Source organism: Scyliorhinus canicula, chromosome 7 (assembly GCF_902713615.1).
Source record: "Scyliorhinus canicula chromosome 7, sScyCan1.1, whole genome shotgun sequence".
Classification (NCBI taxonomy): Eukaryota; Metazoa; Chordata; class Chondrichthyes; order Carcharhiniformes; family Scyliorhinidae; genus Scyliorhinus; species Scyliorhinus canicula.
Window position 1 is genome coordinate 172,774,935 of NC_052152.1, and position 27,857 is coordinate 172,802,791.

At 42.1% G+C, this 27,857-nt stretch overlaps 1 long non-coding RNA gene across 9 annotated transcripts in view; it reads left to right on the forward strand.

Annotated features, from left to right (window-relative positions):
• The first annotated feature begins 5,388 nt into the window (after positions 1-5,388).
• Positions 5,389-27,857, forward strand: part of LOC119969547 — a 28,507-nt gene continuing 6,038 nt past the window's right edge. Inside the window, exons 1-4 of one of the 9 annotated variants that reach the window (XR_005461402.1) lie at positions 5,391-5,553; positions 9,269-9,390; positions 9,508-9,639; positions 25,681-25,858. This is a non-coding gene — a long non-coding RNA (uncharacterized LOC119969547). Of the gene's footprint in view, positions 5,554-9,268; positions 9,391-9,435; positions 9,640-25,680; positions 25,859-27,857 lie in introns of all 9 variants that reach the window. The other 8 variants (XR_005461396.1, XR_005461395.1, XR_005461398.1 and 5 more) reach the window with 8 other exon arrangements.

Genomic DNA, 27,857 nt, shown 5'->3' on the forward strand with positions numbered 1-27,857 from the left:
AAAGCCCCATCCCCTCCTCCCCACTGCACACCCTACTCCTTACCGCACTCCCCTCTCCCCTCTACTATCCACCCCCACTCCAACCTGTGCGCTCAGTGACTGTCTATATGCTTGGCCTTCCTTGCTCCACCATTGCATCTAGGTGTATCCCCAGGACGTACATCAGAGGTGGAGACAGCCAGTTTACCACATCCCGTGGCCAGGGCCCTCGGGTTCACCTCGGGATGAAGGGGCAGCTGGATCGAGGTCCGGTTGCTCCTGCATTACCTGGCTCTGCTAGCCCTGGCGGCTCCCCGCTATCTGCAGCAAGGTATTGACCCCCTCAGCGATGCTCCTTAGTGACTGGGAAACGTCCCCCAGTGCCTTGGCAATGCCCACCTGCGACTGGGAAAAGCTCTGCAGCACTTCTGCCATTCCCATCTGAGAAGGGGACATGTCCTTCAGCACCTTATCAAGGTCAGCCTGGTACTGGGTCACATCCGCAGTGAATCGGACAGTCTGCCGAGGCCATAGCCATCACCGACTGCGCCACCTTCACTAATGCTGCCGCTGTCGTGCACGAGGCTCTCCATTGCGATCGCCACTCTAACTGTGTTGCCTCGGTGCCATGCATTGCCGGTGACATCTCCTGCGCCCGTAGCCTCTGGGATTCCTCCGATCGGCTATGGACTTGCTGGAATGTCGCTGACATCTCCCTCTGAATGTTCCAGCCACTCCCTAATGTCTCCATCAGCTCCGGGAAAACTTGTTTCAGAAGCTCAGCATCTGACTGGGACCAAACTGGGTCCTGGGATCCAACAGACCTCCGACTGCTGTCTCGCCTGGCGGTTCTACAGTGCAGGCATGTTGTTCATGCATCAGATGTTGAAAAAGATCCAGTCAGAAAAGAAATGCTCAGACAGAGCCCTTAGGAAACATTTCAGAGCAGAAGAAAATCCACTATCGAAAAAATGCAGTTAAATGGGATACCTGCTCAAAAGAGGAAGCATTTCAGAGTTAGTGGACCGTGAAGTGCTTTAAAAACAAACAAAGCTAATCCCTACTTTGAGATAGCCTTCAGCTGTCAAGGAAAGCTTGAAAAAGTCAATGGGGTATGAAATTCAATGTAAACAACCAAGATCAAAGTGATAAAAGAAGACATACTGCAACAGTGAAACCACAGAGCCTATTGAAATGTTAAGGGAATGAAATTCTTCTCCAAGAAACAAGCTGCAGAATGACTGTGTCCTGTGAGAGGGTTTTAGGACAAGCAGATTACAAATGTGCTTTGCCCTGTTATGATTAGGGTTAGAATACCGGGAGGCCGCTGATTTGACTTTAATCTTACCACTGAGACTAAAATGAATGCAAATTAACTGTGATCAGTTTTTGCCCTTTCTGGGTGAGATCCTGATCCCATGAGCTGAAGAGGGCCAGAAGAATCCGAAACTGTTTTACGCCTGGTGTAAATCCCATTTTGGTTCTCTCCCACATTCTCCTGACATAGCGAGATTTGAGCTGGATGTAACACAGCAGAGAATTGCCCCCTACGTTTCTGCATTCTGAAATCCCACCTCACCCTCATTTTGCAATCTACATGATGTACCAACTACAGATGGGGTAACAATGCACCTCCTTCTATCCATCCAGCCTCCCCACTGTTGTATATTTACATAGTAAGAAGTCTTACAACACCAGGTTAAAGTCCAACAGGTTTGTTTCGAATCACTAGCTTTCGGAGCACTGCTCCTTCCTCAGGTGAATGAAGAGGTGGGTTCCAGAAACATGTATATAGACAAAGTCAGAGATGCAAGACACCGGCATCTCCATATCATGTATATATACATGCCTCAGAGCTGTGTAGAAATGACATAAGTGTGTGACAAGAATTTAGTCACGGTGCTTTAAAATGGCTGCTCTCTCTCGTGCTTCGAGCTGCTTCTAGCCGGCATTCTCCTCCTTTTCCAAGTATGGAAGTGTGGTACACAACCTTCTATTCATGAGTAACTCTGCTGACCATCTACCATGTGACAATGGTAACGCTTTGTTACATGAGTTTGCGAAATATGGATCAGATTGGCTGTCCATTGCTTTCTGCAATGATTGTTTTACAATATGTACACATTTTTTGTTAAGATCTTTGGGATTCATGCCTATAGGAGTATCACCATTTTTTTGTTTCATGCATACCATGGAATTTACCTCATTGGTAGGTTCTTCTATCTTCTTGATAACTTGTGGTTTCATATCTGATACAGGTGGTAGGGTAGAAACGAGATTGATGAGATATTTATTTGTTGTCATACAAGTCCAGATTGATGCCATGCCACCAGCATGTCTGTGATTCAATCAGTGCTCCAAGGGTTTTGCAGGGTCTCACAGCAGTCCAGCTCCAGGAAGATTACCTGGATAGCTGAAATGCCAACCCAAGGGAATTTCCTTTTTTACTCAGTGTCAGTTTTCTGTCTAATTATGTTCTTGTGAAATATCTTAGAATGTTTCAAGATGTTAAAAGCACTTTATATTTGTATTGATTGGTCTTGGGTTAAGGAAGGAGGAAAATTGCCAGGATTACTTTCTAATTACTCCTGCTTGAAAGCAGGCACAAAAAAAATCAGTCTTCTTTGTGGCTCAATGTTTGAAAGGATTGCCACTATCTTCAATATCCAGGTTTAATTTTGGAGAATAATCACCTGGGCAAGGCTACAGATGCCTGTAGAACCAAACCCCAACAAGAGCCAGCAGCTTCAGGAAAGAAAGGAAGGAAAATTGCATTAAAAATATGATTTGGGTGCATTCCCTCAGAGACTCTCCTGTTTCACCACCACAACTTCAGTATTTCATTCATGGGATGTGGGCATAACTGGCGGCTGAGCCAGCATTTATTACCCATCCCTAATTGCCCTAGAACTGAGTGGCTTGCTGGGCCATTTCAGAGACAATCACATGGGTCTGGAGACACATGTTGGCCAGATTAGGTAAGGATGGCAGATTTCCTCCCGTAAAGGACCTTGGTGAACCAGATGGGTTTTTACAACAATGGTTTTGTGGTCATCATTAGACTTTTAATTCAAGATTTGCCATGGTAGGATTTGAACCTGGGCCCCATTACCCTAGATCTCTGGATTACCAGTCTAGTGACAATACCATGACACCACCACTGATTGAGTTTGGCATATTTCCAGTTGACACATGTAAATGAAGTTTCCACTGACCTTCCGCCAAAATTACAACAGCTGTGTGGGAGAAGTGCCAAGGAAATTCCTGGCAGTTGTGGATATAGTAAGGCAGCAGATGGGTAACCTCTTTATAATTTCAGTTGATTCCCCAGTTTGACACCACTAGAGGTACACTCAACAGATCACTGAAAATGTTCTACCTTTTTTCATTAGCCTATCACAAAAGGCTTTCTGTGATCTGTGTACCTTGTTCCTAATGATACAGCCCACACCTGACTGTGAAAACAGATGCATGGACTACCATCTCTCTCTTTTTCCACTAGATCCTGAAATGCTTCAACTCCTTTTACAGTGTTGATCTTTAGTGCTGTCTTGTATTTTTCTTTCCAATTTTCAGAGGCAATTTAGCGTGACCAATCCACCTAACCTGCACATCTTTGGGTTGTGGGAGCGAAACCCATGCAAACACGGGGAGAATGTGCAAACTCCACACAGACAGTGACCCAAGAGCCGGGATCGAACCTGGGACCTGGCCGTCGTGAGGCAGCAGTGCTAACCACTGCAGCACCGTGCTGCCCGTCCTGTCTTGCATTTAAAGTCATTGGTCTGTAAGCTGTGTTTCTGTTCAAAATATCCTCACGGCACATGCCACAATGCCAAGTCAGCCAAGTACATTCCAACAAAATGACAGACTAGCAAAAGTAACGTGGATGTTTGGAAAGTGGTCTAAAGTAGCACCTCTACATCGTAAGCAACAGTACCTAGAATGGGAATTTGCTATCATTTAGTTCTGATGACTCATTGAACTCGCACTAATTGCTCTCAGATGCAAGCCTGGTATGTTGGCTAGGCTGACATGATAAACCTAGTCAAAGTGGCCAATAAATAATGGTCAAACAATTTGTTGAGTTCTAGATCTTTGAATCCAAAATTGGCCCATCTTCACCGATGAGTTGACAGATGGGATTTTTGTGTTGGTACTCTTGAAAAATGCTAATTAAGATTGTGTGTATAAATAGGATACACATAAGACTGAAATAGCTAATGGAAAAGAAAACTAATGTTACCGCAACCAACATAACTGACTTAACCCTGTGGTCCTGGTGAGTCTGTGGCTGGTATCATAAGTGGTTCCTTTTTCCATATGCCATATCCTTTGTGCCTAATGTCCCAAGTTTGCATTAACCCTGATGACTTACTGGAGCAAAATAATTTAACTCTACTTATTGACCATCTCAACAAATATTGTGAAATACATCTGTGCCACTCTTTATTCAAAAGTTGCCATTTCAATCAAATGCTGTAGCTCAAGTAGGTCAGCGCTTATAACCGTACCACAAGTTACCAGACCTTCCTTCTCAAGTACCACTTCAAGTTAGGTGGCATGCTTACCACTAAACTCCACTCTAGAGATGATTTTAAGTGACTAAGGTATTTAAGAATTTGATATAAATGCATTAATCTTTAAATATTTTCATAGTCAATATATTTCAGTTGAAAGATTTTATTCAGAGTAAAGACAGGAAGGATGCTGTGGTTCAGCTCACAACATGGAAACTAACAATCGCTCTGATCAGTTTCCATAATTGCATCATGCTTGCCTTAATCCCGACCTGACATGAATTATTGATCTGAAGTGGCTCACATTTATGTCTCCAATTTTTTTAATTGTTTAATTTGGTGTCAGAAGTGACTATGCCACAGATTGCCTTTAATTCAACTTCAACGTTAGCTCTGGTGCCAGGCAAGACAAATCCACGAGCATGGGGAGGATCAATTGGGATCTTTTCACTCAGAAATATGTAAATTGGGAGTCCTTTATTATTCTTTCACGGGATGTGGACATTGCTGGCTAGGCCAACATTTTTTGCCCATCCATAATTGCTCTTGGGAAGGTGGTGATAAGCACAAGTTGCAGTTTACAATCAGTGACTGTGAAAAAGATGACTCGATGAGACAGTCGTCCAATGCTTTTCGCTTACCTTATTTAGGTTGTGTTCTGGCAGTAACACTATTGCACCGAAACACTGCAGAGTTCTTCTGCTTCATTTAATTAATTTGCACTATACATCGATCTTGATTGATTTATTATAAAATATCTACTTTTGATTAATTATATTTGAAGAATAGTGAAAAATGAGTTGACAAACCTCCTTGGGTGTAATGGAAAATTCACCGCAAGCCATACTATAATTGATAAACAGGAAGTGAGTTTGATGTGTGATAGTATATAGTAGCCAGTTCAAAGCAGCAGGGCCTTTTGGAGGCATAATGAAAAGGACACTGTAGTGTTACATATATTATTGTAGCACTCACTCCATTCTATTGTGGAGGTTGTTGTGTGGGTAGAAATTGTTAGGTACTTCAAGAATCCTATCATTGCAAACAGTCACAGGTAAGATGCATTTAACATATATATTGATATTGCTCCAAGTATGCTCATGCTTTATTTGAATCATTGATTTTAATTGATTTTAATGTTTATGAAAAATTAAAATGCAGGCTGTAACACAAATAGACTATGGTATAGATTTCAAGACTGATTCATATTTTTAGTGTTTTAGCCTGCATTATTTTATCATATTTTTTTCATGGATTAAAAATGCCTTTGTTCATCAGGAAACCAATTGATCTCCATGATTTTACCAAATTCTTCAAGCAAGTTTTTTAGATGTTCTAGGCAAACACTGATGAGAAAATAAATTCTGAAGCAGAGTATTTCAAATGCAAATATGAATTTATTCTTTCCCTTACAATTCACCCTCTGGAGAGAAAAAATGGGCTCTAAAAATATTAATCTCTAAAGAACCAGTATTGAGACTGATGTTGACAGAAGATATATCCTATATATTTTATGTTATAGAATAAATACTTCTCACAGACTCTGTAAATGTGGTATAAACAGCTTTTCTAATTGCACATCATGCATTTCCTATAGAAATAGTTAAGTCTTCAATTCACTCTGTTTGCATTTAGTTCTAAATCACCACCCAACAGTGAAATGCAAATATATACCAAGCATTTTAAATGTACTGAGAAAGTTGGGTGTTTTTGACATTTTCTAAAGAAGCTTTTCAGAGCCATGTGGATGGGTTTCTCATGAAATTTAAGCTGCAAGTATAATACACTTCGTCAAATTGATAATTTTTGAAAGTTATAATTATAATTTGAAAACTGCACTGTGGAAACTCCAAAGCAATCTGCCGGAGGTGATTAATAATCTTTGATAATAATAATCTTTATTAGTGTCACAAGTAGCTTACATTAACACTGCAATGAAGTTACTGTGAAAATCCCCTAGTTGCCACACTACGGCGCCTGTTCGGGTACATTGGAGAAGGGAGAATGTCCAATGCACCGAACAAGCACGTCTTTCTGAACTTGTGGGAGGAAACCGGAGCACCCGGAGGAAACCCACGGAGACATGGGGAAAACGTGCAGAGTCCGCACAGACGGTGACCCAAGCCGGGAATCGAACCCGGGTCCATGGTGCTGTGAAGCAACCGTGCTAACCACTGTGCTACTGAGAGATACTTTTAAGCATTGATAGTTACTGCATTTTACTACATTTTTTTTAAAAAGCAAAGGTTTTTCAGAACCTTACTTTTATGCATTGTACCATAGAATCCCGACATTGCAGAAGGGGGCCAGTCGGCCCATCAGATCTATACCGACCCTCTGAAAGAGCACCCTATCTCAATCCATTCCCCCGCACTTTCCCTGTAACCATACCTAACCTGCACATCTTTGGACACTAAGGGGCAATTTTAGCATGGCCAATCCACCTAGCCTGTACATCTTTGAATGGTGGGAAGAAACTGGAGCATCCTGAGGAAGCCCACAATGAGACAGAGAAAACATGCAAATGCCACACAGTCAGTCACCCAAGGCCAGAACTGGACCTGCGTCCTGGAGCTGAGGTAGCAATGCGAACCACTGTGCCACCGTGCCATCCTTGTACTGTGCCGTACCCTGTAAATAAACAACATTCACCCTTCAATCTACTAGATAAAAATACGTTGCTGCATTGGGAGTAACAAGTTGTGTTAGATTTTTTGTGACTGAAGTAATTATGAACATAATCAGTGAGAACAACAGCAGTTGTAAATTAGGGGTCACAATGAGTGTTGAAAGTTTTAGAATCTTAATACTGCACCATTATAGCTTTTAGCCTTGTGATGCTAAAGTAAAGATGTTAGAGTAAAGACAAATGAAAATGTCAGTAAATGTGGTATCTAAATGTGGCAATTAATAGGACACTGGTAACAGCTTAAAGCAGTCTTATGAATGCTTTAATATATGGTAATTGCTATCAACTTGGGACAAAGCGAGTTCTGCATCCATGAAGGTAGCAGTTGAAATGTTCTTCGTATAACAGGAAAGGAATTTCTTTTTTAATATCGGTATTATGCAGTCCATATTACTCCTTTGAGTTCGGAAAGACGATTATGCTGTGGATACTTAATTTTTTTCACGTAACATTAAAAATAATTATGTGTGGGCCTATTTAAGATGGTTCTGCTGCTGTGGAATTAGGAGCATTAAGAGGGCCACTAGAAATATGGACAATGGCTCAGAGATTGCACTCTGACCTGTGAGTTAGAAGATTGTATGTTCAAGGCCAGCTCTAGGATTTGAGCACATAGTCTCGACTGATCCCCCCCCCCCCCCCCCCCCCCCCCCCCCCCCCCCCCCCCCCCCCCCCCCCCCCCCCCCCCCCCCCGCTGTTGTAAATGATAGTATCATTTATGATAATACTATTTATCAGTCCTGGCTCTGTCTAAACTGACTGCCATATCCTAACATTACAAACGTGACTTGTATCACAGGTAGCAAAAATATTCCAAGGTACTTCACAGATGCGTTATCAAATAATGATAATGTTTTTTACGGGGACTGTACTTTCAAAAGTACTTCAATGACTGTGAAGCATTTTAAGCCATATAATATGTTATGTTATATTATGTTATAAATGCAAGTTTGTTCTCTCTTCAAATGGTGTATAGCTGACAGTGGACTTAATTAGTTCCAAGCAAATTAAAGACAGAACTTCATTTGCATCATCAAAATGTTTACCCTCTCTCTTAGGCTGCATCTGTAGAAATTTACAGAGTGAGAGAACATTCTGACATTAACAATATTTTTCAACTTGAAACAGAGACCCTAAACTCTTTTTAAAAGTACCTGGATCTGCACCTTAAGTGCTGTAAGGTACCAGGGCTATGGACCAGGTGCAGGAAGGTGAGATTAGAAAGGGCACCAAGGTGTTCTTGGGCTGTTATGGACTAGATGGGCCGAATGGCCTCCTTCTGTGTCGTAACTTTTCGATATTTTACATACAAATGTGTATGTTCTGCTTCACGTGTTCATTGATGCATTAGGTATTCCTAGCATGGATATGATTATAAGGGTGTACGTTTGCTTCTCTACTTTATGTAGAAATAAACATCTGGTGAAAGATCCAGTACAAGCCTCCTGAAAGTTGTCCCTAAAGGTTTGCAAAATCTCCCTAAAACCTGGCCATGATATTATTGAATGGGAGAGCAGGCTCGAGGAGCCAAGTGGCCTGCTCCTGCTCCAAATCCGTATGTTCATATCCGTTCTCATTTTCCAATCATGTTTACCGGGCCCTCCCACAGGAGGAATCATTGCAGGCAGGGCAGAAAATTTGAAGGACCAGCCAAAGGTCTTTGGGTGGGAATTTCCAGTCCCGTAGCAGGAAGGCTTGGAAAATCCTGTCCAATGTTTTAAATCATTCATCCTCAAAGCAGCCAACCAAAACCAGTGAATTTCTATTGAAAAACTGATGGGACAGACCTACTTCATGATATGTTTCACACACAACTGTGAGCGTAAGTCACACATGGAGATCCTGAATTGATGCCTGGTCTCTAATGAATGATCTGATCTCAGGTAGTATAAGTAGCGTTAGCACCTTGGATTAGGGAGGAAACATTAAACCATGATGTAACCCCTAAGCGCTACCCAGTAAACCCTGCTGAATCATTCATTAGCATTGGGAGAAAACAAAAATGGCAAGCCCCGCACAGTTAGTAACCTGTTTGCACTCACATTTAGATTAACACGTGAATTAATGACCCACATATCAGGTACTGAAGGTAGCTGGTTCACATGAAATTGCACCGTAGGAAGAGTCAACATCTTCGGGAAAGAAGAGAAGAAATTTGGAGGGGGACAGACATGTAATTATGAAACCTGGATGCTGTGAGGAGTGAGTATCTGAATCTGAAGTTACTTTTTAATCATTTAAATATAGACCTTCATTTTTCCAATCCAGTGCCTGGCACTTTTGCTAGCTTTCAGAAGGTATGTCTCTTTCACCTTCAAGGTTGCAAAACTAAGATCCAGAAGATGATAACGGACATCATCTAAATGCTCGACCCGTTCTATCAATGACAATGAAAATGCACCTGTGATTGAATCACTGAAGATTGTTTCAGACTTACGGTTGTCATTCAAGGTGAGAATGTTATTGTACTTCAATTCACTGATGAATATTTTGGAAATTAAGCAGCAGTCAAAATAATAGGAATCAAAAACAGATTTTAAAATTGAGTACTTTTTCACAAACCTGTCTGCCTACTAATACGTGACCATTGATACTAAATAAATCAAACTGGCTGGGACTTAGTTAAAATACATTCATGCCTTCAAAATATTGTTTCAACAGTGTTACTCTGTGCAACAAAAATATTCATGTGGAAAATTGAATCAATTTTTCCGAAGGAACAACAGTGATTGCACTTACCAGAGTAATCTTAGTTGACTGCAGGATAAGTGGCCATAAAATGCAAGTTCTTTCAATGATATCCAAACAGGTGCGTCATGTCAACTTCAACCACGAGCTTTCGGAGCGCAGCTCCTTCCTCAGGTGAATGGCGAGGTATGTTCCAGAAACATTTATATAGACAAACTCAGAGATGTTTGACAATGCTTGGAATGCGAGCATTTGCAGGTAATCAAATCATTACAGATCCAGGGAGAGGGACAGGTTAAAGAGGTGTGAATTGTCTCAAGCCAGAACAGTTTGGTGGGATTTTGCAAGTCCAGGCCAGATGGTGGGGGGTGGATGCAATGCGACATGAATCCAAGATCCCCGTTGAGGCTGCACTCATGCGTGCGGAACTTAGGTATAAGTTTTTGCTCAGCAATTCTGCGTTGTCGCGTGTCCTGAAGACCGCCTTGGAGAACGCTTACCCGGAGATCAGAGGCTGAATGCCCTTGACTGCTGAAGTGTTCCCCAACTGGAAGGGAACATTCCTGCCTGGTGATTGTCGAACGGGCATCGGAGGAAGTAAAAAAGGACCTGCAAAGATGGAACACACTCCCACTCTCCCTCGCGGGGAGAGCCCAGACGATCAAAATGAACGCACTGCCCAGGTTCCTCTTCCTGTTTAGATCCATTCCGCTCTACATCCCCAAGGCCTTTTTCAAAGCGCTGGACAAACTTATCATGGCGTTCGTATGGGGCGGGTAAAAATGCTAGGATCCCAAAGAAGGTCCTACAAAAAACAAAATCCAGGGGGGGTGGCTAGCCCTCCCGAACCTACAACTGGGCGGCAACAGCCGAGCGAGTAAGGGGATGGATCCAGGAGCCAGAGGCCGAGTGGGTGCGTGCGGAGGAGGCCTCCTGCATGGGGACCTCCCTCCGGGCCCTCGCCACGGCAGCACTCCCATCCCCACCCAAAAAACACTCCAGCAGCCCAGTGGTGACAGCCACCCTCCAATCCTGGAACCAACTGCGGCAGCAATTTGGCCTGACCAAAATGTCGGACAATGTCAACAACCATAGGTTCACACCAGCACTGACTGACGCCACTTTCAAAAGGTGGAGGCAGGACGGAGGGTCACTGACAGTCAGGGACCTATACACGGATGGCAGGATCGCAACACTAGACGAACTGACAGAGAAATTTCGGCTAGCCAGGGGGAACGGGCTACGGTACCTGCAGCTCAAAAACTTCTTATGAAAGGAGACAAGGACGTACCCACAACCGCCACAACAGATACTACTGGAAGACCTACTGGACGCAAGTATCCTAGAGAAAGGGAACTGTAGCAACATGTATGACCGACTGGTAGAAAGGGACGACACAGTACTGGACGCAACAAGAAAGAAATGGGAGGATGACCTAGGGATTGAGATAGGGTGGGGACTCTGGAGCGAAGCACTGCATAGGATCAACTCCACCTCCACGTGCGCAAGGCTCAGCCTGATGCAACTAAAAGTGGTACATAGAGCCCACTTAACAAGAAACCGTATGAGTAGGTTCTTCCCGGAGTTGGAGGACAGATGTGAACGGTGCCAGAGGCCCGGCCAACCACGCCCACATGTTCTGGTCTTGCCCCAGACTTGTGGAGTACTGGACAGCCTTCTTCAAGGCTATGTCCAAAGTGGTGGGGGTGAGGGTGGAGCCATGCCTGATAGTGGTGGTCTTCGGGGTTTCAGACCAGCCAGATCTATTCCTGGGGAGGAGGGCGGACGCCCTTGCCTTTGCCTCCCTGATCGCCCGCCGTAGAATCCTGTTTGGCTGGCGGTCAGCAGCACCACCCAGAGCTGCAGACTGGCTGTCCGACCTCTCGGAATCTCTCCAAATGGAGAAAATCAAATTCACCATCCGAGGGTCAGACGACGGCTTCCACAGAATGTGGGAGCCATTCATGCAATTGTTCCGGGACCTGTTTGTGGCCAACGTACAAGAGGAAGAATAGTCGGGTGGCCAAGAATCAGGGGAAAATGGACGGGAATCGGGGGAAGGTAGCCGGGGAGGGGAGGGCTACGGGTTCGTTATGGGGGTTTGTTCACATGGTTTTACGCTTATTTCTTTTTCTTGTTAATTTATTGTTTTTGTATTGGAGGGGAGGGTTACTGTTTTTCTCTGTTGTGATAAAATTTGTTGTTGAAAACTTGAATAAAAATTATTCCAAAAAAAAAGGAAGGACAAAGCCGCAAGCGACAGTCTGATGGCAAGCTAAGGCCCAAAACCATATTGTAAATAAATGCCTATAAACATGTACCTCGGCCATATTGGGGAATGTAAAATATGTATGCCGGTTAAAGGGGGTGGCCACAGTTGTTATTATGAAGATGCTTACCTGTAAATATACATGTTAATTTTTGCGTGTTTTTTTTCTAATAATTTGTAATTTGTTGGATATAAAATATGAAAACTCAATAAAAAACATTTCCAAAAAAAAAAAATAATGGCCTGTTGGATTGACAGATATGCAGCAAATAGTCTGATCTTAGGAATTTTACACTCTATTTACAACACTGTACAACATTTTGTGACTACAACAGTTATCAAAACTGCCATTGTGCAAATAGGTACTTAGGAATTAGGAGCAAAGTAGGCAAAGTAGGCTCCACTACATTATGGGCTCCACTACATCACCCTCTGTGAGAAGTAGTTCTTCCTCATCTCAGTTTTAAATCTACCACCTCTCAACCTATATCTGTGACCTCTCGTTCTAGATTGCCCCAGAAGGGGGAACATTTGGTCTACGTTTACTTTATCAATCTCTCTTAGTATTTTATATACCTCGATCAGATCCCCTCTCATTCTTTTAAACTTCAGCAAGTAAAAGCTCAAATTGATCAATCTCTTCTCATATGTCAACCCATTCATCCCAGGAATCAATCTGGTGAACCTCCTCTGAATGACTCCAATGTCACCACATCCTTCCTCACATAAGGAGACGAAAACTGGATACAAATTCCAGAAATGATCTCACCAACACCCCACACAATTGCAACAACACTTCTCTACTTTTATACTCCAGCCCTTTTGCAATAAACGTTAACATTCCATTTGCCTTTTTTATTACATGCTGTACCTGCTTACAGACTTTCTGTGAATCATGAACAAAGACACCCAGATCCTTCTGCTTGATGCATTTTAAATCTGCTTTCCATTTAAATAATAATTTGCCTTTCTATTTTTTCGGCCAAAATGGATAACCTCATACTTATCCACATTAAACTCTCTCTGCCAAATTTTGGCCCATTCTCCCAGCCTATCTATATCCATCTGTAAACTTTTCATCTCTTCTTCATTGCCTGCTTTCCCACGTATTTTAGTATCATCTGCAAATCTTGCTATGTTACACTATGTCCCTGCTTGCAGATCATTTATATGGATTGTTGAGCTCTGAGGGATGATCGCTGCGACGCTCTGCTAGTTATAATTCACCAACAGAGAAGGATCCATTTATCCCGACCCTTTACTTTCTATCAGTCAGCCAATCCTCAATCTAATCTAGTATTCAACCCCCAATTCCCCGCGATCTCACCCTCTGGATCAGTCTTTTATGCGACAACTTGTTAAACACCTTCTGGAAGTCTAGAGATACCACATCCACTGGTTCCCCATTATCCACCTTGCTGGTTATGTTCTCAAAAAACTCAAGCAAGTTTGTCAAGCATGACGTACCCCTTATAAAACCATGATTACAATGGTGGATTGAGCTTTGTCTTTCTAAACGTTCAGTCATCTCCTTCTTAATGATTGATTCCAGCAACTTCCCCACCACAAGCTAACCAGTACATAGTTTCCTTTTCCTCTCTCCCTTTATGAATAGGGGCATCAATTTAGCATGTTTTCAATCCACCGGATCCTTTCCAATGCATCCACTATCGGCACTGCATCCTCCCTTAATATCCTAGGGTGCAGGCCATCAGATCCCAGAGACTTATCTGCCATTAATCCCATTACTTTATTCAATACCTTCTCCCCAGTGATGGTTATTGCAATAAATATCTCTGCATTAACTACAGTTTTTGGAATTATTTTATTATCCTCTACCGTGAAGACAGAGGCAAAATATTGGTTCAGTGCCTACGCCATCTCTTTGTTCCCCATTATTATCTCATCAGTATCATCCTCCAAAGGGCCAACATTTACTTTAGCTATTCGCTTCCTCTTTGTGTACTTATAGAGGGTTTTGGTATCAGTGTTTATGTTTTCTGGTAGTTTCCTTTCGTAGTTCAACTTAGCTGTTTTGATTTTATTTTTAGTAGCCTTTTGCTGAACCTGAAAGTTCTTCCAACCTTCCAGCTTACCAGAAGCTTTTACAGTATGGTAGGCCCTAGTTTTTAGCCTTTATGCCCTTGATGACTTCCTTCTTTAGCCATGGAACATCTCCCTTTTCCAACTCTTCTTCCTCTCAGGAATATAATTTCATATCTCCCTGAACATCCATCATTGTTCCTCAACTGTCCTTCCCCTCAATTAATTGTGCCTCGTTTACTTGGGCCAACTCTTTTCTTAGGCCTGTATAATTACCTCTGCCCAACATTAAAACAAATTAAAATTGTCATCCCTCGCTCAATCTGCATTCAGTGATCACTCCTTCCAAGACTATTTATCAACCCTCCTTCATTACATGATAATAAGTCTAAAAGAGCCTGCTACCTGACTGGTTCCATAACATATTGCTCTGAGAAACAATCCCTCATTCACTCTATGAAATCTCTGTTGAGGCTATCCATGCCAATTTGATTAATCCAGTCAATGTGCATGTTAAAATCACCATGGTTACTATTGTGCCCTTCTCACAAGTAGACCATTTCTGGTCTACTTTGCAGAGATATTGATCTGAGTATTTTATTTTAAGTAATGAAATCTGGCCAAAGATTCTTTATTGGATTATGCAGAATGTGTTGGTTATGTTGTTTAAGTGGCATGTGTAATTCCGATCATTTATTTGCAGGTTTGGACCGATTGCAGTCAGAGTGCTATTTGAAAAACTGTTAACAATTGTACCACAAAATCATACCGGCTTGCCTTTTACTTCCACCTCTTGCAATTGGGCTTGTTCTGCTTTGCTAAGGTTTCATGCTCCCTTCTGCACTTAGTTAATCTGCTTTAGCTATTCATACATTCTCTTAGCCCCATTTATGTTTAATATTTTTCTAATTTCACATATCACACTTTTTTTTCCCTTAAGGTATTACCCAATCTGTCAGTTATCCATACCAGTAATCTATTAAAACATTTTGTAACTCATCTATTTTCTGCTCTTGTGTATAATTTTTCTAATCCGTTCCTTTATTTGCCTCCTTCTTGTGACCTCTTTGTGTGTAATATTTCTGCTTCTGTTTATTAAGATCCTAGTTGATGGTATAACTGGACAAGATTATCCCAGAATGGAACCCTGGTTCAAAATACCTTGGGCTGGATTCTCCGCCGGCGGGATGCTCCGTTTTGCCGGCATCCCAGGGGTTTCTCACCGGCGTGGGGCTGCCCCACAATAAGAAACCCCATTGACTAGCTGGTGTAATGGAGCATCACGCGGGCGGGGTGAAACAGGAATGTGGCGTGGCGGGGCAGAGAATCCAGCCCACTTAACTTTTACTTTTTTTAATTGAATGTGGAGGAACAGAGTCAGGGGACAGCTAATTAGTTTTAACAGCAAGTAAAAAAACATTTATTAAATGTGAAAAAATGTTACAATAATCGTTTACTACATTTTAGGTTAACAATTGCACACTAGTATTAAGATTAACATGAATGACACGGTACATATGAAGCTACTTTTAAAAAACATACTCCACTCTGAATCCAAGTTAGTGTCTATGGGTTTCTCCTTGGAATTCCTCCAGATGATTGAGATATGAGAGTTCCCACCCCCAAAAACATATTTTAAAAACCTTCTGTTGCAAAATGGCTTCCTATTAGCAAGTTGCATTCCAAAATCTACTCCACGTCTTCCAAAGGATTCTTTTGAACAAAGCTTCCGCTCCACTTCTATCAGTGAATCCACTCCAGGATATTACACCAACCCATTTAGGATTCCTTTGTCACGAGTGGCTTCTACTGTGAACACAAACTCTGATATCCAGCCTATTCTGTCTTTCCAATGACTTTAACATTTATTTTGCAGACTGTAGTAAGACATTCCGAACATTAGCATTACTTTAGAAACCTTTAGGTTACTTCAGAGACCTTTAGAAACTTAGCTTCTCACCAGCTGATCCCTTCTCAGCTTTGTCTGTGCTGCCCATGAACATTATCCTGTCTTATTTCCAGCTTTCGAGTATCAACCATCCTTTAGTTCCTCTGGTGCTTGCTTTCTTGATTTTACTGTTTTGAGAAGAGTTATGAGAGCTACCATCTTACTCTCTTCCTGTCTAAAATTGCTGTCAGCAAACTGTGGAAGATGTTCCCTCTCCGTTGGTCCATCTGCACTAGCTGCCCTAACTTCTAATTTAAACTAAAGAACAAGTGAACATTTTTTTCCCCTTACAAGGGCCCCTAGTTGCCAAGAAAGAATATTTACCCTTCATGCCATAGCTCCCTCTATCACAGTTGGAGCGTAACCAACCCCCAGACATAAAAAATACCTTTGTCCAGCATGAATCTAACTATAGGTCCTCCTAGGCACAGAAGCATTATACTCACCTCAAACTATACTTTATTTCTAATGTTTACCAATCCAAATATAAATCCCATAAAACTACCTTTGATTTCCTCACACTGTTAAAGGTCAATACTTGAAATGTTGATTGACTTGCCAAGTCATGATGTGGAGATGCCGACGTTGGGCTGGGGTTAAATTCAACACCAGGTTAAATTCCAACAGGACTCACCTGATGAAGGAGCTACGCTCCAAAAGCTAGTGATTCCAAATAAACCTGTTGGACTTTAACCTGTTGTTGTAAAATTTCTTACTGTGACTTGCCAAGTGTTATGTTTGTCAACAAGTCTTTTTGTCCTAAAGTAGCATCCTGTTCTGTTCTTAATAATGAGGATGACTCTAACAGTTGATGGGTTGGATTAAGAGGAGAGGTTGAGTAGACTGGGACTGTACTCGTTGGAATTTAGAAGGATGCGGGGGGGGGGGGGGGGGGGGGGATCTTATAGAAACATGTAAAATTATGAAGGGAATAGATAGGATAGATGCGGGAGATTGTTTCCACTGGTGGGTGAAAGCAGAACTAGGAATTTCCTGCCCAGTGAAGCAGTTGAGGCTCCTTCATTAAATGTTTTCAAGATAAAGATCGATAGTTTTTTGAAGACTAAAGGAATAAAGGGTTATGGTGTTTGGGTGGGAAAATGGAGCTGAGTCCACAAAAGATCAGCCATGATCTAATTGAATGGCGGAGCAGGTTCGAAGGACCAGATGGCTATTCCTGCTCCTAGTTCTTAAGTTTGTATGTTCTTATGTTCCATTGTGATTTCGTATAGAATTCAAATGATAGTAAAGGCAAATAGTGTAGACAGTGAAATTGAGATAAAGAGTAATGTGCTTTCTTCAGTTAATTGTTACTTTGCTATATATTTCTCATTAGGTGCCCACATGGCTTAACTTGCAATCAATACATTCTGAAATGAGCTTGCACCATAAAGACTGCATCAAGAGCAGCAAATTTAATTTGAACAGTGCATCTGCTACTGTTAAGCTACATTAAACTACATCAAATCCAGAGCACATTAAAAGGCCAGGCATGCTTATAACCAAACTGTACATTCTTGCCATAACCATAGCTTTATCAACATCAATACATTGCAGCTAAACTAATGACAAAATTTATATTTTGATGTCACCTCATGATTTTCTTTGCAATCATTTTGTCTGAATTATTTGTCTTTCACAAGTCACAGAATGATGGGCCATCATTAAAATACATTTCTTTTTTTTTTTTTTTTTTAATAAACAATTTTATTGAGGTAGTTTTTGGCTTTATAAACAGTTACAGACAATTAAAATACATTTCTAATTAACAGACACAAATATATACTTTTTATGAATTTCTTCCCCTTGCTTCCTTAAAATGCTGACTTGGGTACTAACTACAAAATGGCCAATTTTTATTTCTGCTACGCAATTTGGTTACTGACAACTCACGAGGTACAATTAATTTCTAATCTTTACTGTTAAATGTTTGCTTTCAGTATTTGTAAGTATATAGAGAAAAAGTATAAATTCTTGTATATTGTATACGTAAGATCAAACAAATATTTTGTTGTCCATTGAGAAAACATTTTGGAGCCTAGGCGTTGTGATCAGTGGGCTCCAAGAGATTAATTTGACTATTGCTTTTAATGGTTGAAAATTTCATGCATTGGCTGCTGACCTCTTTGCCCTAATTATAGAACATAGAACAGTACAGCACAGAACAGGCCCTTCGGCCCTCGATGTTGTGCCGAGCAATGATCACCCTACTCAAACCCACGTATCCACCCTATACCCGTTACCCAACAACCCCCCCCCCACCCCCTAACCTTACTTTTAGGACACTACGGGCAATTTAGCATGGCCAATCCACCTAACCCGCACATCTTTGGACTGTGGGAGGAAACCGGAGTACCCGGAGGAAACCCACGCACACACGGGGAGGACGTGCAGACTCCGCACAGACAGTGACCCAGCCGGGAACCGAACCTGGGACCCTGGTATAATTCTTGATAAACATTGCTAGTAATTGAAGTTGAGTGCAAGAAGCACAAATATGTAAAATTGTAGTATATACTGCTTTGAAATAGTAACCTACGAACAAGTAACATTAGCCATCAAACAATGAATGTGTTTTTAAGGCCACACTTGCAATTATAACGCCTTTCACCAGCAGATGTCCCAAAATGGTTTATGAAGTAATTGGAGCTTTTGAAGTGTGGTTACTGTTGTGTTGTAATAAACATGGTAACCAATTTGTGCATCAATTTGTACTACAAACAACAATGTGATAATAACCAGATAATCTGTGTGATGTTGATTGAGGGATAAATATTGGCCCGGATACCAGGCATAACTCGCCCACTCTTCTTTGAAATAGTGCATGGGTTCTTTTACATCTCTCTGTGAGTGCAGGTAGAGCCACAGTTTAATGTATCTTCCAAAAGATGGCATTTCCGACATTGCAACACTCCCCCAGTCCTGCACTAGTGTGTCAGACTTGATTCTTGTGACCAAGTCCCAGTGTAGGACTTGAGCCTACAACCTTCTGACTCAGAGACAAGTGAACATGGGGAATAGAAGCAGGAAGAGACCATATGATTTGTTGAGCCTGCTCCACCATTCAATGCAATCATGGTTGATCTCAGGCTTCAACTTCACTTTTCCATCTGCTCTCCATATTTTTTGACTCACTGAGAAACCAAACATCTGTCCATCAAGAATCTGTGTTATCATCTGAGCCATGACTGACACCTGTGGCGTTTTATTACATGGGAACAAGTGTAGGCCATTCAGCTCCACACATATATTCAGTTAGCCTCACATATATTACATCATTCAGTTAATCATGTCCTTAACAAAGTAAAATCTAGACCTTTAAGCCTTGAAAATTTCAATTGATGCAGAATCCAAAGCCTTTTAGGGAGAAAGTTTCAGATTTCCACTACTATGTGAATGAAAAAATAGTTTCCTCATTTCACTCCTAAATTGTCTAGCTCCAGTATTACAATGATGGCTCCTTCTAGTTTTTCCCACAAGATAAAATAATTTTCAGTATCTATCTTATTGAATGCCTCTATAATTTTAAGCCACTCAATTTGACAACTCTTCAACTTTCTGAACACAAGGGCCTACAAGCGGCCCTTACAGTTTAAAACTTAGAACCTTGATATTACTCTCATGAATCTGTAATGTGCCTGCTTCCGAGGCCATTATATCTTTCCTGATGCATAGTCTCTAAAACCTAGCATGGTAATCCACTTGGAGTCTGACCAAAGCTCTGAAGTGCCGAAGCATCACTTCATCACTTTTGAATTCTGACTCTCTTGAGGTAAAGGCCATTTGTCCCTGTGCTCTAGCCATTAGCAATTTGGTTAATGGACACCTAAATGCCTTTGTCCTTCCACAGCTCCTGGTCACTAACCATTAAGAACATGTTCCAATTTGTCTTCCTCAGATGTAAAATAGATAATCTCAGATTTCCTCCTTAATCTTTGTCCTTTTTTTAACATCTAACCCCATCCATGAAAATTACTGTCGGTGGGATTCTCCGGTCGTGCGCCCCCCCCCCCCCCCCCCCCCCCCCCTCCCCCCCCCCCCCCCCCCCCCCGTATGTTTCTGGGCGGCATACTATTCGATTGTGGCAAGATTCTGTCTTCCCGCTGCTTGTCAATGGAATTTCTCATTGAAGCCACCCTACACCATGAAACTCGTGGACGGGGATGCGCAGCTGGCGGAAAAAGTGAGTTGTAACAGTCAGAGAATTCCAATTTGTGCCTCCCAACATAGTGTCATCTACAAATTTGGACATACAGTTTCCTGTTTCTTCATCCAATTGACTCATATATATGATGAAAAGCTAAGGATACAGTATTGGCCTCTGGGTAACTGTATTTGCCACATGCTGCCAGTCAGGAAACAAATCTTTTATTCCTACTCTCTGTCACCTACTTTACTAACTTTAATTTCATACATATTTTTCAAATTATCTCTTGTGCAGGATCAAATGTCTTCTGGAAGTTCATTTTGCCAATTTCCATTAGCGCTCCTACGCACAATGCTCGTGACCTCCACAAAATATTCAATCAGTATAGTCGTATGTTCGCTACCCATTGCAAATCTATATGATTCTTTTTTATCATCCAAGTGCTAAGACAAAGACAAATGTTCCAGTAACTTTCTTACCTTTGATGTTAAACCAGAACTATACTTGTCCATTATTTTAGCAGAAGTGCTAATCTATTTAAAACAAACTGTTAATGGCCGCATTAAAATTATGGACCACATATAGTAATTATCTAATAATAGTACTAATATTAGTAAAAATACTAATATTACAAGCAACTATATCTAGGCTAAAATGATTAATATTGCCAAGCACTAACTAAAGGAAAGAACTAACCTATGGTACTATAATATTGCATTTACATATAATATTGATAGATTCATTGAAGTGCTTCTACCTGTGGTATCATTCATTATTTTTAAGTTAAAATAAAACACAAACCTTACCGGAAAATGTTATAGTATGCACATTTTGAAGGAAAACTAGAGTTATCTGATATTGCAAAGCTCTCTGTAAGTAGCTTACAAAGACAAACATTTTGAAGTTGTTGGGAATTTACAAAGGATGCATTTACATTTACAAGTCATTTTGGTAAATATTTTCATTCATTTTGAAATCTTTTTTCCCCCCGTTGAATTTTTGTCTTCATTATTTGACAATTTTGAGGATTGACACTTGAACAAGTTTATAGTTTGTAAAGACCATACATGACCAAAGGAGCACTGAACGACAAGAGCTGAAAGACAATGTTGAGATGTGCCTCAAGGACTGTCTAACCTGAGAATGGTGAAAATGAAGGTCAATCTCAGGTCCGTCAGCCCATGAAACACTTCTCATTTGCTAAGAAAAATCCAAAACTCCTCTGCAAGCCCATCAGCGTCAGAGTGTGTATATCTACGTATTGTGTATCCAATGTACCAAAAAACTAGTCAGTCATTTACTGCACTCAATTCTAACAGTTATGTACATTAATCATTTTATCTTTTGTAATATATTTGGATCTCCCTTTGGAAAATTGTGATTCATTTTTCATTGTGTAATGGAGTTTTGAAAATTAGTTGTAATCTATCTCTTAAATGTAACATCTATCTGAAAGATTAATAGGAAATGTACAAGTTGTTTTAATAAGGTTGTCTCTCATAAGTTCACTACAAACTATCTCACCTTTATATGAAATATTGGAAATATTAGTAATTGGTTAATCATGTAATGTTAGATAAATCATTCTTTTTGGCATCAATAAAATGAATGAAAAAAAATGAAAAATTGCTTATTGTCACGAGTAGGCTTCAATGAAGTTACTGTGAAAAGCCCCTAGTCGCCACATTCCGGCGCCTGTCCGGGGAGGCTGGTACGGGAATCGAACCGTGCTGCTGGCCTGCTTGGTCTGCTTTAAAAGCCAGCGATTTAGCCGAGTGAGCTAAACCAACAAGATGATCATCATTTCATAATTCTGTCAGCTGATGTCTTGTAGCAGAGTTTCATTTTACAAATTGCATGGAAGTAGTGTTGTTGGACTGAGGAGATGGGTATGCAGGCAATTTGGCATTGGACACCTGCATGCCAGTTTGCCAGCGTTTTGCCAACTCTGGACACTTTTGAAAGGGGTGATGTCAGGGAGGGGGTGGTGTGGGAGGGGGAGCCTACCATACATCCTTAATTGGATGGCTAATGCACCAACTGGTTGCTAACTGGCCTTCTCCTTCAAAAGTGTACCAAGTTTCTGACTCAAAACTGAAAATTCAGTCCATAATGAGTGCACAAGCAATATTTCTAACAAGATTCTTTTTTTAAATCTTAAAATATGTCTACATTTTCATAGTGGCGTTAGATGAGGGATAAAAGTCAAACAGGACACTAGGATAACTCAGCATTCTTGGTTAACATCTCATCCAAAAAAAACAATCTCCTACAATACAGTACTTCCTCAGAACAACACTGCAGTGTCCTGTGCAGGTTGTGTAGTCAGATATTGGACTGCAGTATGAGCCCACTTAAAGAAATGCATTGTAACGACTACAAAGTTACTTCAATTGTCGTAAAGTCAGAGTGTAATCCATAATGTTAAATCACAGGCCTATAAAGCTGTCTGATGTGCACTAGATTTTACAGAAGGGTAGCTTTATTTCTTAAACTGAAAGCTAGATATCTACTGGAAAGAGTCGATATGTTAACTGAAAAGAACAATTAAACATTCTGGATTGGAACATCAAATATGGAACTTTTAAATTATTGTTTGCAGTACTAGCTAAAATATTTTTCATAAAAGGGCTTGCCATAGTTACAGCTGTAAGGTATCATGGAGTGAATGATCTCACAAATATGATAATCTATGTGATACAACCTATTTCACTCAGGATTCTTCACCAATTCTGACTTACAAAGTATGGACCCACATTCTGTAATCAAGTCAAAGAGTTTATTAAGTATCACAAAGAAATACATACTTAACATTTAACAACGACATAGGTATACAGTGAGACTTGGCTCTGACAGTTCCTGCTTTCGAACCTCCTGGTGCACGGTCTTCTTTCCTTGCTGTGTCCCATTGACCATCGTCTGTCTGTCTGTCTCCGAGATGTGCCAATGATGTCCTGCAGTCCACTTTCTTTTATCCTGATTGAGACACCCCTGCCATGTCATTTTAGGCCAGTGTTTGTCTTAGCCAATATGATTGGCTCAAACTGAGACTTTGGTAGTCCATGGACTCTATGCCTGAAAGAGGAGACACTTATAGGATCTTCCTCTAAAGAGTTAATAGCTCAACTTATGCAATTCTGCAGTTTCACACTCATCTTGTCTTGTCTTTCTGCTAAGGTCTCCATCTTACCTCTTACACAAAGGTTTTATCAGAGTATAGCCCAGAAAAAGTAATTTCACATTAAAGCAAGCATTAACGCAAACAGACTTCAATACATTGGTGCACATAACATATAATTAGTTCTCAATGAGAAGTAAAATACTGTAGGTGCTGGAAATCTGAAAAAGCACACAAAATGTTGAATAAACTCAGCAGGTCTGGCAGCACCTGTGAAGAGAGAAACAGAGTTAACATTTTAAGTCCGTATGACCCTTCTTCAGAGTTGTAAAAGGCTCATTTAGACTTGGAACGTTAACTCTGTTTCTCAGTCCACAGATGCTGCCAGACTATCTGAAGTTTTCCAACATTTTCTGTTTCTAATTGGTTCTATTAGTTTAATTGTTCTGTCTTTCATAAGCGTAAAACATGTTATCGTCTCCAGTGACGCATGTCATGTTGGTGTATGGGGCCCCCTTCCATCCGCATACCTTGGGCGGGATTCTCCGACCCCCCACCGGGTCGGAGAATCGCCGGGGGTCGGCATGAATCCTGCCCCTGCTGTCCTCCAAATTCTCCGGACCCCCAAAAATGGGCCGAAGTCTCGCCCGTTTTTTGCCAGTCCCGCCGGCGTAAATTGGAGTAGGTCCCTTACCGGCGGGACCTGGCGGCGCTGGCGGCCTCCGGGGTTCTTGGGGGGGGGGGGCGGGGGGATCTGGCCCTGGGAGGTGCCCCCACGGTGGCACGGGGCCCAGCGATCTGCCGGCTGACCTGTGCCATGGGGACACTCTATTGTTCCGCAGGGCAGAAGGAGGCCATTCGATCCATCGAGTCTGCATCAACCCTCTTAAAGAGTACCCCACCCAGACCCACTCCCCCGCCTTGTCCCCATAATCCCACCTAACCTGCACATCATTGAACAGTAAGGGACAATTTAGCATGGCCAATCCGCTTAAACTGCACGTCTTTTGGACTGTGGAAGGAAACCGGAGCATGGAGGTAACCCGCACAGACACGGGCAGAAAGTGCAAATTCCACACAGGCCAGTCACCCAAGGCTGGAATTGATCCAGGGTCCCTGGTGCTGTGAGGCAGCAGTGCTAACCACTGTGCCACTGTGCTTTCCCATGAGCCATACATCATTGGAATAGTGACATTACCCCTTTAAATTCCATGAAACAGACTAGCATACTGAAACTTTACCCCCAATCCTCTACTAGCACTATTCTTCTGCCAGGAAACAGACTAGAGAACTAGAGCTGTCTTACTAACAATACTTGGATTGTTTAACTAGGAGATGTGGAACAATGGATAATCAGAAAATAATGTTGATAAAACCTAACTTTAAAGCCTAGTTTAACCTTTTTCTGTTTCTCATTGCTGTTCAGCTGATAGATCCATTGGAATCAATCTCGGGTTGACATGGCTATGCAATGATGATTAAATCTTAAGTCCATTATTTTAAATATTATTTTAGGTTTAGCTTTCCCATTGATATCGTGATTGCTTCTCAGCAATGAAATAAATTTCTCACATCATACCTGCTTCCTTCAGATACCCGGGCATTGTTGATCATGGCCTCACACTGGATTGGTCCACGATTAGGCTTGGAAAGGTATTGCACAGGTTTTCTGTTGTCTTTTGAAGTTTAGCCCAGTGGGGAACTCTCTCACTCTTGCCGCCTGCCAGCAGGCATATTGGAAGGATTTTACAGGCTGATAATCAACCTGTTTGGCCACATTATGAATACACCTTCTGTGGCCATTAAGTCCTGAAGTGGGTCTTAAAGGTAGGGACACTAACCACTGCACCACAAGACCTCCTCCTCTCACATAATCCATAGAATACTAATTTTACTCACTTCTTCCTGAACCATTAGTTAGAACAAGGAATTAAGGAATCAAAGAAACAAAGATAAGAGAAAAAAAGATGGAGAACTGGGATGACATAGAAAAAATTAGAGAGAAAAGGCAGCGAAAGAGAAATAGAGGAAAGTCAGCAACAGCTTTCTGAGCGACAGATATTGATAGAATCCGTTGACAGATTAAGTTTCTGTTCTATTTACATGCATTCCCCTTTGCATTATTCACAGTTTGTGTCACAATAGTTGTTAGACAGATTTTATATGGCTGCATCCTTGTCCATGTTTATGCCTTCCCTCAGTACACCATGCATGCACATAAAACTGCTTCTGCAAAGTCATTCACTGTAATAAAATAAAAGGTTGGATTTTCCTTGCAGGCTTCTGAAGCCGACACTGTGTAGGAAGCAGTCACTCAATGTGATTTTCCCCAGAGTAGCCGACTGACAGCTCAAGAGTGGGCTTGCTGTCCAATTAAGGACATTGGTTGGGCTCTAAAAGTTGCAGGGCCAATCAGAGACCTTCCAGCATGAAAGAAGCAGTAGGATGCCAGGGCAGGTAAGTGAGTGAGAGGGGGTTTCGAAATGAAATGAAATGAAAATGAAAATCGCTTATTGTCACAAGTAGGCTTCAATGAAGTTATTGTGAAAAGCCTCTAGTCGCCACATTCCGACGCCTGTTCAGGGAGGCTGGTACGGGAATTGAACCGTGCTGCTGGCCTGCCTTGGTCTGCTTTAAAAGCCAGCTATTTAGCCCAGTGTGCGAAACCAGCCCCGATGGAAGCGGCTCTCACCATTTTTTTCAAAGTTTCAATAGAAATCTGCCTCTGCAGCTAGGTCAGCACTGTGGGGTTGTGGCCACCCCTCTGCAGAGTGGCCTACAACTGCCTTTGCACTCAGCCAGGAAAGATAGAATTTCCAGTCTTCCACTGGAAGGCCAGTTCTCGGCGGCTAAACAGTCTGCTGCTGCCTTGGAGAACCTGGGAATTAGCTCCAAATTCTCAGTTGGTCTCCTTCAATCAGCCCTTAATTAATTTAATCAGCTGGCCACCACTTGTTAACGGCTAGGCCTGCCACCCCAATATGCACCAACAAGAATATGGCCTGTTGGTGCGATGGAGCTGGAGGAAGAGCATGCTGGCTGACACTGCTATTTTTCCTGCTCACCTCTGCTTCCAGCCCAGGTGGGAGCTCACAGCCCAGTCTGAGGTATTTGTTTAGAATAACGACCTTCCTTAGGTATTTATTAATTGAGTTAAAATTCACAAAAATAGAGAGGGTAAAAAAAGCCAGTTACATTTTTCTTCTGAGCTTGTTCAAGGTTTTTTTGTTCTCCAAGATTTAATGAGAAATCTACTTTTTTCAAATGTTTCAGAGACTTTCATCCCCTGCTGATAGAATTCAATCTTCAACTTATTGGCTGGAGCAGCCTGGTATGAACTGGTGGCTAAATGAAATATTGTTAGACATTAATAAATTGCAATGCCAGAAACGTGAACAAGTTACAGAACCTGCTCGAAATACACAGCAGCATTTGAAAGAAGAGCAAGTCAGGTTAACATTTTGGATGAAGAACCTTTGTCACCATTTGTTACACAAGAGTTATAGAATCATAGAATTGTTTCAGCACAGAATGAGACCATTCAGCCCACCTTGTCCTTGCTGGCCCTCTGCAGGAGCAATTCACCTAGCGTCACTCCCCTGCCTTTTCCCCATAACCCTGCACATTTTTTTCCTTTTTGGATAACAGTCCAATTCTCATTTGAATGCCTTGACTGAACATGCTTCCAGGTCCAAACCACGCACTGCTTTAAAAAGGCATATTTCCTCATCTCACCATGGCGTCTTTTGGCAATTATTTTAAGTCTCTGGGTCTCGATCCTTCCACCTACGGAAACAGTTCCTCCTTATTTATCCTGTCCAGATCCCTCATAAATTTAAATACCGCTATTGAATCCCCTCTCAACCTTTCCTTCTCCAAGGAGAAGAAGAGTGCAACCTCTCCAATCTCTGGAAGCTTTCTTGTGAATTTCTTCTGCATTATCTCCAATGCGTTCACATCCTTCCTGAACTGTGGTGCCCAGGACTGGATGTAATACTCCAGTTGAAGTTGAACCAGGACGGGATTCTTCGGAAACCAGCGGGTGGGCAACTCTGGCGCAAAGGAGTGTCGTGAACCACTCCTGATCGGGCCAACCCGAAGGTGTGGACCGCGCGGTCTGGCGCGGAAGGGCTTGGCACCACGCCAACTGGCGCCGAAGGGCCTCTGCCGGCCGGCACAAGTTGTCGTATGCGTGGGAGTGCCAGCGTGTGCTGGCGCCATCCCAGCGCATGCGCAGGGAGGGGTTCATCTCTGCGCCGGCCTTTGCGACCCGTTACACAGGCCGCGGGGAGGAATAGAGTGCCTCCATGGCACAGGCCCGCCTGCGGATTGGTGGGCCCCGATCGTGGGCCAGGCCACAGTGGGGGCACCCCCTGGGGCCATATCCCCCCCCCCCATCATGGGCCGGAGAATAGCCGGGGGGGGCGCTGCCAGCGGCTGCTGACCGGCGTGGCGC